This window comes from Pipistrellus kuhlii, unplaced genomic scaffold, assembly GCF_014108245.1.
Source record: "Pipistrellus kuhlii isolate mPipKuh1 unplaced genomic scaffold, mPipKuh1.p scaffold_m20_p_1, whole genome shotgun sequence".
Classification (NCBI taxonomy): domain Eukaryota; kingdom Metazoa; phylum Chordata; class Mammalia; order Chiroptera; family Vespertilionidae; genus Pipistrellus; species Pipistrellus kuhlii.
The window spans coordinates 28,589,605-28,602,778 of NW_023425404.1; the positions used below are offsets into that span (position 1 = coordinate 28,589,605).

Consider the following 13,174-nt stretch of genomic DNA (forward strand, 5'->3'; position numbering starts at 1 on the left):
ATGGATCTCCTCGATGGACTTTTTCCTTTATAGGCAATCAGGAGTCTACCGCAAGGTCCTCTGCTGAGTTGCAGGGCAGAACTTTGCTCTGGCATTTATTCACCTCTTTCTTCTTCCTTCTCTCCTCTGATTTGCAATACTTTCCAACACCCAGGCCCCTCACTGAGATAACGCTGTAGGCCTGCTCTTCCTAAATGTCTCATATTTCAAAATTACTTCTTCCTATGCCATTCTTCCCCATCTGGTAACTAGTCTCAACTAAAATTATGTAGAGATGATATTTACATAGCACTTCATAATGTGAGAGGTCTTCTGTGCATGTTTAAGAAGGTGCTATGAAGTCCACTAAGAGTCCCACAAACAGATGCCTTTTCATTTAAATTATATCATATATATATTTATATAATGTCACATACATAATATAAATCATATATATATATATGGAGAAAAATTAAACTAGCCTTTTGCTTTCATAGCTTCAAAAATAGTTGTGAATCACTCAGTCAGCCCTCTCTTTACTGCCACAATTCAGACTCCAATCTTCTGGCAGCCTGAGACCTTTCTATAATTCCACCAAAGACCCAGGACCAAGCAGGGACTCTGTCCCACCGCCCCCCTTCGCTCTGGGCATCCTCCGGATGGCTTCCACAGGAAGTGAGCCACACTGGCTCACTGCGGCTGCCGCAGAAAGAAGCCTTAGGCAGCTTCCACTCATTTCCTACTTCATGCCTATTGTTTTCGCTGCTCAGTTGTTATAGCTCAATATGGGGATTTTGTGAAAAATAAAACCTCCTGTACACGGGAAGCCACGAAGAAAGGTACTTGGCAGAAAGAACTGCCCTGCTGACAAAATGCATGCAGGCCCGTTGCAGGCAGAGCTCCGGGCGCTGGTGCGAAGCAGCCCGTGGCCCCTGCACACTCCGCCCCCCCGCCCCCGCACCGCCCTGGAAATCAGCAGTTGCCTCTCTGACTGGGCTCCATTGAGCATCCCACCCGCGGCTGCCCTGGAAGCACATACCAGCAAACAGAATGAAAGGGGCCTTTATGAACAGGAGTCGGTTATTCCTCAAACAGACTCCCACATAAAGGCATTTTTGTTCCTGACTCCTTAGGAAAAACTGAGCTCCTTCTGAGCAGTCTTTGCGGAGGGAGGGGAAACGGACAGGGGAAGAAGGCTCCCGGGGGACAAAGGAGAGGCAGTGGGAAGCGTCAGGCCCTTGCTGAGGCTAAAGCTCCAGGGTTTGGTGGCAGATGGGGAGTGGGGGCAAGGTGATGCTGTCACTGCTGAGAGCAGCTGGCTGGACAACCTCTTTCACGGGGGAAGGGATCCATCCACGCAAGGAATATTTTGCAAAAATCTCAGCACTGTGGTCTCCAGAGAAATTGCAGGGAACTAGGTGTTCTCTGAATAGATTTAATCTTTTATTTGTTTCTTCTCCTGTTCTTTTTATCTAGATAGCTACATTTTATATCTTACAAGATTCAAGCAATTTTCATCATACTACCATAGGTTCTTTTTCACTCTTTTCCTAAAGAAGCAAAATCTCCTAAACCATTTCAGACATCCCAGAATCTGAATAAGTATACAGAAAAAGGCTAGAGTTTTACAATATCACTTATTTGGCTGTTACATGATTAAACACACATGTGTACCAAACATATATAGTACAGTCACACAGAAACCAAAGATATACAGTACAGTCACAATTTATCCTTCAATAATTAAACATTTAATAACATTTTATCACAATCTCACTAAATCCAGGTGCTACTACCCCTTATGAAGAAAATGCACAGGAAAACAGTACAAAGAAAAAATGGTGGGTTTTAGAGATTTGGATTCATTAAGAAATGGCGAGAAAATGATGCTTATCACAATTCTGTATTAGCTTGAGTAAAACAGACTTTCCCCAGTAGGCAGGCATCGGCTGAAATGAATTCTTATCATTTTTAAAGAACGTCTCATGATTTGAAAAACCCTTCCCAAGTTTAATTTATGAACTCTCATTATGTTGCTTCAAAAGAACAAAAACCTATCGTCCTGAGAGAACCCACATCTCAGCACCTCTGGTGACGGCATTGATCTGCGCAGCTCTGCAGCCTGGCCGCAGGTGTAAGGAAGTTATGAAGCAAGCACTGGTTTAATATCCTGTACACATCCCACACCGAGGGACTTAATTACACGCCTGTGTTCTAAGGAAGAAGAGAGTCCCTGTGGATATCAAACAGTTATTGCCTCTCTACCAGCAATAAAGAGCTGTCCCTTTAAAACAAAGGGAGATTTGATAGGAATTCTGGGATTGTAAATCTTGGTTCCCACACATTAGTCTGTTTACACATTTGCTCCAGTGTCTTGAGCATTCTGCATCTATTGGAATCCCATCCTTCAAGGAGATGATCTTAATTACAATAATAGTAACACTTCTTAAGTATTTATCATGAGGCTGGCACTGTTCTAAGTACGTTACTTAAATTCATTTATTGAATTCTCACAACACTATGTGGTGGGTGCTAATATTACCCCATTTTACGATGTTGGAAATGGATGCACAGAGAGGTTAAGAAGCTTTCCCAAGGTCGCACAGTCAATAGGTGACAAAGCTGGGATTTGAACCCCCACAATCTGGTTCCAGAGTCTGTACTTTTTTCACTATAACATACAGCCTTGGAGGACTTTGGATCTAAAAAGACCTCAGACATCACATCATCTTAATTCTCTTATTTTATAGGAAAAAGAACGAGTCAATGGAAGTTAGGTGACTTTTCTTGGCACACACAGCTAGTTCTTAGAAAGTTGGGAGCAGAACCAAGATCACTCTAATCCTAAGGAAATGTGTCCGTATTGGCCTCTTCTCTCATGGTCTTCCCTCAGAAGAATTCGGTTTCCCAGTATCCTTTTCACTAGGCAACATCTCGACTCATATTACCATGGCCCCAACAGTTGCTACTTGTCATAAACTTATGTCTTGGTTAAAAAAGATCAGTAATGGCAGTAACAAAAGCAAAATTCATGGTCGGGCATTCCGGTAGGTTATAAAGGATGAGAGTGACTAAGAACCATTCAAGGGACACTATTCTAAGAGTGCAAAAATCCCTGGTGCTCTCCTGGATCTTTCCATTTTAAAGATCTACCCAAAGTAAGTCTTCCCTGGAGACTTGACTTGGGCTGGTGAACACACAATACAGGGTACAAATGCTGTGTTGTAGAATTGTGCACCTGAAACCTATATACTTTTGTTAGCCAGTGTCATCCCAATAAATTCAGTAAAATGGAAACCAACAAAAACAAAGAAAGTCTTCCCTGTTGCATCTCACGGCACCTCTTCCTATCCTTCAGAGTCCTCCTATGTCACAGTTTGTTTAATTGTATAGATAGTGGTATGTGTCTGTGTCACAGCTTAACTATAAGCTCCAGGAAGACAGGGGCTAAATCTGTTTTATTTGTCTAGAACCTGGCATGTACTAGGTACACAATTAATATTTATTCAATGGACCTACACCAAAAACTCAGCAACACAGTGTTGATTTTGTACAGAGAGGAAGGGAGAGAGATAGAGAGTTAGAAACATCGATGAGAGAGAGTCATCGATCAGCTGCCTTTTGCATACCCCCTATTGGGGATATGCCCGCAACCAAGGTACATGCCCTTGACCGGAATCGAACCCGGGACCCTTCAGTCCCCAAGCAGACGCTCTATCCATTGAGCCAAACCAGTCTCGAACAACACAGTGTTAAAAGATGATATTAGGCTGCTCTGCATCTTGCCTAATAAATCTCTGTTCTTCACTGCTCGTTACCTGGACCACATCCACTGCCCAAGTAGAACACATGCTAAAGGGCAAAGTCTCCACCAGAGAAGTCTAGTTGGCTTACAAATCTACCTTTCATTCAGGGTCAGAAACCTACAGGGCGGGACTGGTTATAATGTTAAATCTTCTTTTTTAAAAAAAAAATATATTTTGTTGATTTTTTTTACAGAGAGGAAGGGAGAGAGATAGAGAGCTAGAAACATCATTGAGAGAGAAACATCGACCAGCTGCCTCTTGCACACCCCCTACCGGGGATGTGTCCGCAACCAATGTACATGCCCTTGACGGGAATCGAACCTGGGACCTTTCAGTCCGCAGACCAACGCTCTACCGCTGAGCCAAACCGGTTTTGGCTATAATGTTAAATCTTGATAATCAAACTAAGTAGATGACCAGTCAGAAACTTGTAAATTATGGAATATGTTAGGGGGAAATGCATTACTTTTAAATTCTGAGGGTAACTCAAAGTAGGTGAGCAGAGTTTGCTGCAATACATTTCTTTGGGGACCTGCTTGAAAGACTAGAAAAAATAATTTGTGTTTGGCATGTTCCCATTTGACCTGCACATTTATATGTAAAGAGCTATTTCAAAAAACCTTTAGGATGCTAAAAAACAAAACAAAAAAACAACCTCAAATGATTCTTTTAACATTTTAAACATTACTCTTACAATCTTGTTTACGCATTAGTGTATTATGATCACTTGCATTATTATCCACAGAGAAAAGGTCTGTTGAGTAAAATTAACGTTACAGTTTCTCTCTGAAATAAAACAAACTGTGAATTAATGGAATCAAAATGAACAGATTTTTTTCACACTAGATGAATTATAAGCAGTTTTCTAAATTCTATTTCCTTGACAGTTATGTAGAATTTCTCCCCAAAGTATAACACTTTCAACTCTTTCACAATGAAGAAAACGTTCAAGTCAGTAGCATTAACTCGTGCCTAAGTGATCCTCTGCTGTAGTTTCTATTTTATAGGTGGATCCAACTAAAATCTGTCTTATTTTTGTGTATATAAGTTACTTATTTTGAGAAGCATAAATGATGAAAAAGAGAGCCCACAAAACGCAAGGTAAGTGTTCTCTCATGGGGACCATGCCAGAGATGACAACTACATTTTCATTTGTAGAAAATACCTGTGTGTAAGTTAGGATGGACAGATCTTTTTTGAAATTTGGATTCAACATTTAGCCTCATCTTATCAAAATGAAACTGCAAAATCTGTTCCTTTTTAAATGAAAGAGATAAAAGTCACCTTCATATTTTAAAAAGGCTCCCTCTTGGGACTTCTGTGGATGTAAGGACAACTAAGCAGAACTGCGGGCAGCAGCTCTGTGCCACAGCCAAATCTTATTAGGCCCCAACCTCTGCAGGTGTCCTGAGATCTTGTCAAAAATGCCTGGCCAGTGTGGCTCAGTGGTTGAGCATTGATCCATGAACCAGGAAGTCACAGGTTCGATTCCTGGTGAGGGGATAGAGCACAGGCCTGAGTTGCAGGCTTGACTCCCAGTGAGGAGTGTGCAGGAGGCAGCAGATCAATGATTCTCTCTCATCATTGATGTTTCTATCTCTTTCCCTTTCCCTTCTGAAGTCAATAAAACTATATATTTTTTAAAATGCTCTGGGGAATCGCTTCTATCCCACTGTTTTCCCCTTATGACTCTGGCTTATTACTCTGTAACTTTAGTCTTCTTCCTTTTTTTTTTTTTTTTTTTTTGAAAGGGAGGTAGGGATTGCTTGGTCGTGTTTAAAATAATATAATGTGTCTGATGATTGATAAGGAAATGATAAAAAATTTAGATGTGTTTTTATGATTAAAATAATCATGGCTATAGGTTTCAGGGTTCAATCCCTGGTCAGAGCACATACAAGAATCAATCAATGAAGGCATGAATAAGTGGAAGAACAAATTGATCCTTCTCTCTTTCTCTCCCTTCCTCTCTCTCAAATCAATAATTTAAACACACACACACACACACACACACACACACACACACATACACACACACAAGGAAAACTGAATAAAAAATCAAATAAAAACAAATAAAAAAATAATCATGTCTAAATATCTCAATGGTATGTCTTTTAATAAATAATTTTTAAAAAGCCCAATTTTTACTTTCAGGGAACAAAAAAACTTTCTTGATTAATTCTGAATTCCTTAATCAGAGGAAATTCCGATGTCAAAATACAGCCTTTGCTAGATGTTAAGTAATAAAAAAGACACCAACTAAGGTTCAGGCACCAATTCCCTAGAGCATGTTGCATCTGGAAGGAAGATTCCAGAGGAGATTGCAGGACAGGGAAACCAATCCTGTCTTGGTCATTTGACAAATGGGATGCAATTTTCTTATGCTTTCCTCCCAGAGCTCAGCTAGTGCCTCTATGAAATAATTGCTCCTTCTTTATATTCTAGCAGTGGCTGTGTTTCGCTGGGAAGGGTGGTGACTGGGTGTTTTGACTCCAGAGCATTTGGGGACTGTCTCTACTTTACAGAAGAAAATTTGGAAATGAGAAATCATTTTGAAAGGGGGGGTGGTGGTATGCATTCCCAGGCCTTGTGCTACCAGAGGTTTAAGGAAAATCATTAGGCCACATCTTTCCTGGCCACCCCTCCTCTCTAGCGATACCTTGCTGTTTAGCAGGCTTTGTCTAGCCAGTACCTGAGTCAGTCCTGAACAAGCCTACAGTGCATTTAAAATCAGATCTCCAGCAATGGGCGAGTTATGAAATAGATTTTGCTTCTTAAGCCATATAGCCAGAAAGCTTGGAACACCTGGGCACCCAGGCCATGTTCTCTGCATTTGGCTGGTCTCTGCTAGGCCTCAGCCCTCAATGACCAGGCCTTCTTCCCAGAATCTTAAATGCTGTTAGATAGGAGGTAGCTTCAAAGCTGGCAGAATGGTAATTCCCCATCCATGGCACTGCACCCCGGGATGCCTGTACTACCTGGTGTGGTCCAAGGAGGCCCGCCACACTGCAGGCAGCTGGGTCTCCCAGTGCCCCTCCTCTGCTCCAGGCTTCCTCCCTTCTCACTGGAGAAGATGAAGATGCGCCAGCTACAAACCCCGATCTCCCCAGGAGAGTGTGCTTCATTTGATTAAGTTCCATTTTCTTTTTCAGAATTATTTTGGTGGTGAAAATTCAGCACTTTAAAATGTTATAATACTGGCATCCTAGAGACTGAAATATGAAATAACAGCACAAAATAGGTCCTTGTGGGAAGCCAATGTGCAAATTTTCCCACCACGTTCTGCAAACGGTGCACAATTCTCAACTACTCCATTTATCTCCGGGGGGCAGATAGTGGGTCTACCCAAGCATCCATTCAATTTGTGTTTTCTCCTCGCTAAAATAATAATAGATCTAAAATATGGCTTTCCATCTAAAATTAGCCCTTCGTTAGCCACTACCAGCTACCAGTCAACATAAGGGCAATTCATACAAAAATAAAATGATTATGCAGATAGAATAATGCACAATTTCATTAATTGAATCAACAGTTCTTTATTCATTCAGTGCTTGTTCTGTGTTGTATGTTGTACAATAGGGGACAAAGAATTAAACAGGAAGAGGTCCCAATCTCAAGCAATTTATTTCTGAGGTTGACTTTTATAGTGTTTGATAGTCCCACTCTATCCTTTGTATTCCTAATGCCCCTGTCTCTGAAAATGACAATAATTATAGTTTATCTATAACAATGAAAGCATAATATGCTAATTAGATAAGATGTCCTCCTACATGTCCTTCCGGACTACCTTCTGGATGAAGCCGGGGCTGCGGGGGAAGCGGGATCCGGGTGCCAGAGGGAAGCGGTGCCAGCAGCCGGAGGAAGGAAGGTTACTCTTACCGGGCTCTAGTCTTATTATAAACATTGTTGTCATCTGTCACCTACTGCCACTGTCCCAGAAGAGTGAGAAAGCCTGTCTGTGGTCTTTGTGCTGTGTTTCCGCCTGAGAAAAGACCACAGTCTCTGTTTACAAAGTTCTGGACACAGATTTCACTTCCTATATGGAGGCCAAAAGGAGTATTTCCTGCTAAGTGCATACTCCTTTCAAATAACTAATTTAGAGCAATGCCACTTAAAAAAAATAGCATTTTTCTCACTTTTAGAAGAATATCAACTTACCATTGCAGAGAAATTCTTTTAAGGGCTTACAATTTATAGAGGAAGGTTGTTTTTAAAATAAAAAATACATGTGAACTCTGATTGGGGATGGGTGGTATCAGCAGGAATTGGGGTTTGTCTGGAAAGTTGTGTGAGAGACAGGCCCCCTACTGATAAGTCTACAGAAGGTAACTGGTGTCTTCTAATGCATCATTTCCTCCCTAATTAACCACTTATTCCAAGTTCATTTACCTGCTGCCTCTCTAAATCTGTCCTATATCCGACAGCAGTTTAGGTGTCTTTGATGAATCCATTTATACTCTTTGTTCTAATTCATTTTATTTGAGGCTGTGACAGTTGACAAGAACAAAACATTATGTTATGAGTCAGTCATAATTCTTACGCTCAAATGTATCCTTTCCCCTCATTACAGAACAGAGCTTCAATATCATAAAATAAAAATTTCTTGACCAAAAATTATTTTTATCCACTGCATTTACAAGGCTATTTTCCTCTAATGATGATGCCCTTATTCTGAGAAAACAGCAAAAAAGATGAAAGAGAGAATAGGGAACAGATAATTGAACTGATTAATACATCGGAGTACTAAACATGACTAAAATGTCTCAATATCTGGGGCAAAATGGTGAATACTTTGGGTTACGTTGTTTTCTGACAAGACAAAGGCAAAGCACACTCATAAGTAGACAAAATGTCCCTGAAGTTAAACCCAAGGGAGAATTCCTGTAGCGACAGGCTCGGTGGCCCTTCCCGATGGCAGTGTGCAGGCAGTAAGGCAGGCCATCAGCCACGCGTTCTGTGGTCCATTTCCCCTGCTTCATCAAGAGAGCCCCCAATCATACAATCTTCTGGTTTCTTCCAAAGCTATGAGTATGTGAGTGACTCTGGTCAATATTAAAGATCAGTTTAAACTTATATTACACAAAACAAACAAACACCCTTCACATAAAATCTGATCAAGCTAACTAGCCCCCTGGCAATACATCCAACAAGCTTCATCAGCCAAGATCTCTCTCGGTTACTGGACCCACCAGATCAGGGCTGCAAAGGAGCTAGCTTAGACTGCTTTAATTAGGTATTTCACTTACAAATGAATTAATTAATTAGTGATAAGCATCTGAAGCACATTACCCATGTGGTCTATTGAAAGCCTTAAATAGATTTTAAAAAATGCTGACATCTCATTACTATCAGAAAACATTAGCATCCAAGATGATTTACCAAACCTTTTGCCCAAACAGTTTGTATCCATTCTAATCCTTCCTCCACTCGGGGCACTCTTGGCAGGAAGGCTTTTTCAAGAAGATTCAGGAAGAGAGAGTGAAAACAGAAGCTAGGGTTACTGTGGTCAGTGTTTCTTCGCAGCATTTCTTTGATCCTAACAAAGCTGACCCAGGTGTTGGTCCTCTTCCGTCGGCCTTGACCTGATGTCTGTTACGTTACCTGGTGATCCCTATGCAAGGGCACTGCCATGTCTGGCAGCCTCTAGCTGGAATAAAAGTGGAGACACACATACACAAGAGCCAACATGGAACTACTGAATTTTCAAGAAAGAGATGATCATTGCAACTTAAGTTCCTTCTGCAAAAGTATATATAAAAAAGCAAGCAATCAAAGGAGCAAAAAGAAACCTTGATTTGTATACTAGATGCAGTGACTCCTAGTATTAAACACACAAATGGGAAATTCCTACCCAAGTAGGCCTAGTAAATATGGCCAATTGAATAAAAATTTTTCAATTAGATCAGAAAGAGTTTTGTGTGTCCTTTATAAAACTCATTCATGCAAATTCAAAAACATCATTTGGTTACTTGTGGCCATAATATGGGCCTAAGAATAAAAACACGTTTGTCAAGACACTAAATGAATTCTTGGCACTGGTCTTTACTCAGGAAGCTACTGGAGAGATTCCCATCTGAAAATAATCTTGGGAAACAGAAATATCTGAGCAAATAAATCAAGCCACGGTAAATGCACATGGCATTCTTAAACAGACTAACTGCATGGAGATGAGTCACCACACACGACAGTTCTGCTCAAGTTTTAAAGAAAGCAAGGCTGAAATGGTGGAACCATTGGCCAAAGCACTTTTCAAATCAGTGCATCTGAAAAACTTGAAATTAGGCAAGTTACTAAGGTGGTCTAAGTTCATAAAATTAAAAATGTGAATAAAAGCCATCAAAGGTTTATTCATTAACTTCTGTTAAGATACATGATATAAGCCCTATTAGATATGAAAATGTCCAATGTTAATTTCTGGATAAAAGGAGTAAATTCCATGTGATGCAGTTGTTAATGCGGTAAATACAGAAAACAAATTAAAGTAGAGATACTATGTACATAACATGTGTCTTATAAAATACTGCCTTTTTCCTGACTACAAAATATGTCACTTGAAAAGAATCTGGAAGGCTCAGAGAGGTAATAGGAAAAATATATAAAAATCACTTGTAGTGCACTTTTTAGAGAAAATTTTAGGAATGTTCTTTCCATCATTTTTAATATACATATGAAATGAAACATGTGGAAAGATATTTCATATATATATATATGCAACATTTCTGTTGTTATTGTTGGATCAGTTTCAAAGGAATACAGGGGTTACCTCAATCCTAACATGAGACTTACACACGTAATTTAAAGGCTGTAACCTTCCCTTCCACAGTAACTTTGAGCTCTGCAGTGAGCGATGCTTATTTCTTTCCCTGGAGCTCGCCTTCCCTGTATTCCCATGTTGCCCTTCCCTCCAGCCTCTCCTGCTCCTGTGGCTGATGACTGTGTCATGATGACACATGGAAACTGTGTCATCCTATATTGCACTCCATTGTACGATCCCATCCATAGCAACTGAACTTTTAAAATTCTTCTCATTAACCTTATTCTTAATGCTTTTATTTCCCACAATACAACGTATTATGTTAAAAAAAATGTAAACATACAGAAAAGTTGAAGGAATCCTATATAATAAAGAGCTAATATGCTCATTAGACCAAACAACAGAACGACCCTCTGGACAAAGCCGAGGCTGCAAGGGGCTGCGAGGGCTTAGCACCCTTTCACAAATTTCATGCACTGGGCCTCTAGTAAAACAATAAACACCAATACACCAACCAAATAGATCTAACATTGTCCCTTCTGCTTTCTCTGTCCCTCTGTCTCTCTCCACCATGTGGAATTGGGTAGCAGACATCTTTAGACTCCATCCTGAACATTTCCGCAGGAGCATCCCTTTAAAAGCAGAGCACTAACATTACAGCTTAAAACAATTCCCAGGGAGTTAGCGAACTTCAGCAGTTTTACCTAAATATTTATTTGAGCTTTCCCCCAGGCCATCTCCCACCTCAAGGAAACCAAGCACACCGAAGCCAGGCCTCAGAGCCCTGAGCTACAGCACAGTGTCTGGCGTGAGGCTTTTCTAAAGGACTGCCCACAGGATGTTGTTCCCTCGTGTGGTGACTCATTAGGAGAAAGAATCTAGGCTGGTAATCCTGCAGGGAACGACTCTCCTCTAGAATGTCAGGTCTGGTCAAATCATGTCATTCTGTTCTGAGAAAGTCACCCTGAGGATTTCTGGTGCCTGAAGAAGCCAGTGGTGATGGAAGTGAACAGGACTCAGCCCACAAGCGGGCTTCTGCCCTGCGATGGTGGCAGGTGCCCTGCAAAGACCCTGGCAGCCTTCACTAAGCAGGGCAGCTGTAGAGCGGCAGGAAGTGGCCATCTCTCCCTCATCTAACTGGGATCGCAATGCTTCAGTGAGGGTGTAACATTCTCAGGACTCAGCATTTAGTCTGAGCCACTGGAATTAAGGGTTTGGGGTGACAGACTTAGTAAAGGTGGGGGGTTGGGGAGGGGGTAGAAAATGAGGAGAGGAAGGCAGAGAGGCTCCTAATCCTGCCCAAGATATAATAGAAGGTAATCTTAGTGCTTTCTCCTTCCTTTTCTGGCTATTCCTCCTATATTTCTCCCATTCTTTCCTTTTCTTTTCTTTTCTTTCTTTTCTTTCTTTCTTTTCTTTTCTTTTCTTTTCTTTCTTTTCTTTTCGTTCCTTTTCTTGTCTGTTCCTTTTCTTTTCTTTTCTTTTCTTTTTTCTTCCCTTTTCTCCCTCCTCCTCCCTCCTCCTCCTCCTCCTCTTTCACCTCCTTCTCCTCCTCTTCCTTCTCCTCCTCCTCCTCCTCTTTCACCTCCTCCTCCTCTTTCACCTCCTCCTCTTATATTTCTCCCATTCTTTCTTTCTTTTTGTTGTTGTTGTTGTTAATTTTTACCTGAGAATATTTTTTTCCATTGATTTTAGAGAGAGTGGAAGGGAGTAGAAACAAGGAGAAACACATCATTGGTGCCTCTTCAATGCCCCCAACTGGAACAAGCCCACAATTGAGGTATCTGCCCTTGACCAGAATTGAACCTAAGACACTTCAGTCCATGGGCTGATGCTTTAACCATTGAGCCAAAGCAGTCAGAGCCCCACACCCTCACTTTTCCTCCCCTCTCTCCCATTACTAATGAAAGCTAACATTTCTATATGGATGAGAGGCAGTGTAGCACAGTGGTTAAGACTCTGAGCCCTACCGTCCGAGACTGAGTCTGAGTTCAGGCATCTCCTAGCTGGATGATGGTGGGCAAGTTACTTAACTTCTGTGCCTCCCCGTCCCCGCCTGGGAGGTGGGGGTAAGAACAATCACACACACCTCCTGGGGTCTTGTGGAGATTAAATAAGTTAATATGCTTAAGGCACCTAGAACAGAGCCTGGCTCTAGTAGCTATATTTAAATCTACTGAATAATTATGTTCTATAAAGGCCTTTTCCTGCCTCAAGTCTTCTAATCCTGACAAAAACTCCATGAGAGAAGACTATCATTACTCCCATCTCACAGCATAGAAAATAAAGCTCAGATAAGTTCATTCACTTTCCAGAATTTCTCAGGGAGTGAGTGGTGGTACCAGGCTTTGAGCGTAGGCAGTGGGCTCCAAGGCCACATATTCAGCCAAATTGGGACACAACAACACCAAGTTCATGCTCAGAGACTATTTCATTCTCACATGCTGCGCCTTAACCAATTTACTGTCATGCATCTCCCCATCCCAAACACACACACACACACACACACACACACACACACACACACACAGTTTTCATCAAGCCTGATCTTAGGAGCATGCAACATGAAATCATGGCACCAAGCCATTTGCACTTTTTCTTTCACACGATTGCAAAAACTGAGCTGACCATTTTG

The 13,174-nt window shown here is 41.2% G+C and overlaps 1 protein-coding gene and 1 long non-coding RNA gene across 2 annotated transcripts in view; both read right to left on the reverse strand.

The window, feature by feature from the left end:
* Nucleotides 1-13,174, reverse strand: part of GNG2 (G protein subunit gamma 2) — a 107,624-nt gene that overhangs the window by 37,848 nt on the left and 56,602 nt on the right. The gene's annotated exons all lie outside the window — the stretch shown is intronic.
* On the reverse strand, nucleotides 4,132-11,932 carry LOC123652218. The gene is made up of 3 exons (XR_006741422.1): nucleotides 10,549-11,932; nucleotides 7,556-7,560; nucleotides 4,132-4,142 (listed from the first exon to the last, which is right to left on the reverse strand). It is a non-coding gene; the product is annotated as an uncharacterized LOC123652218 (long non-coding RNA).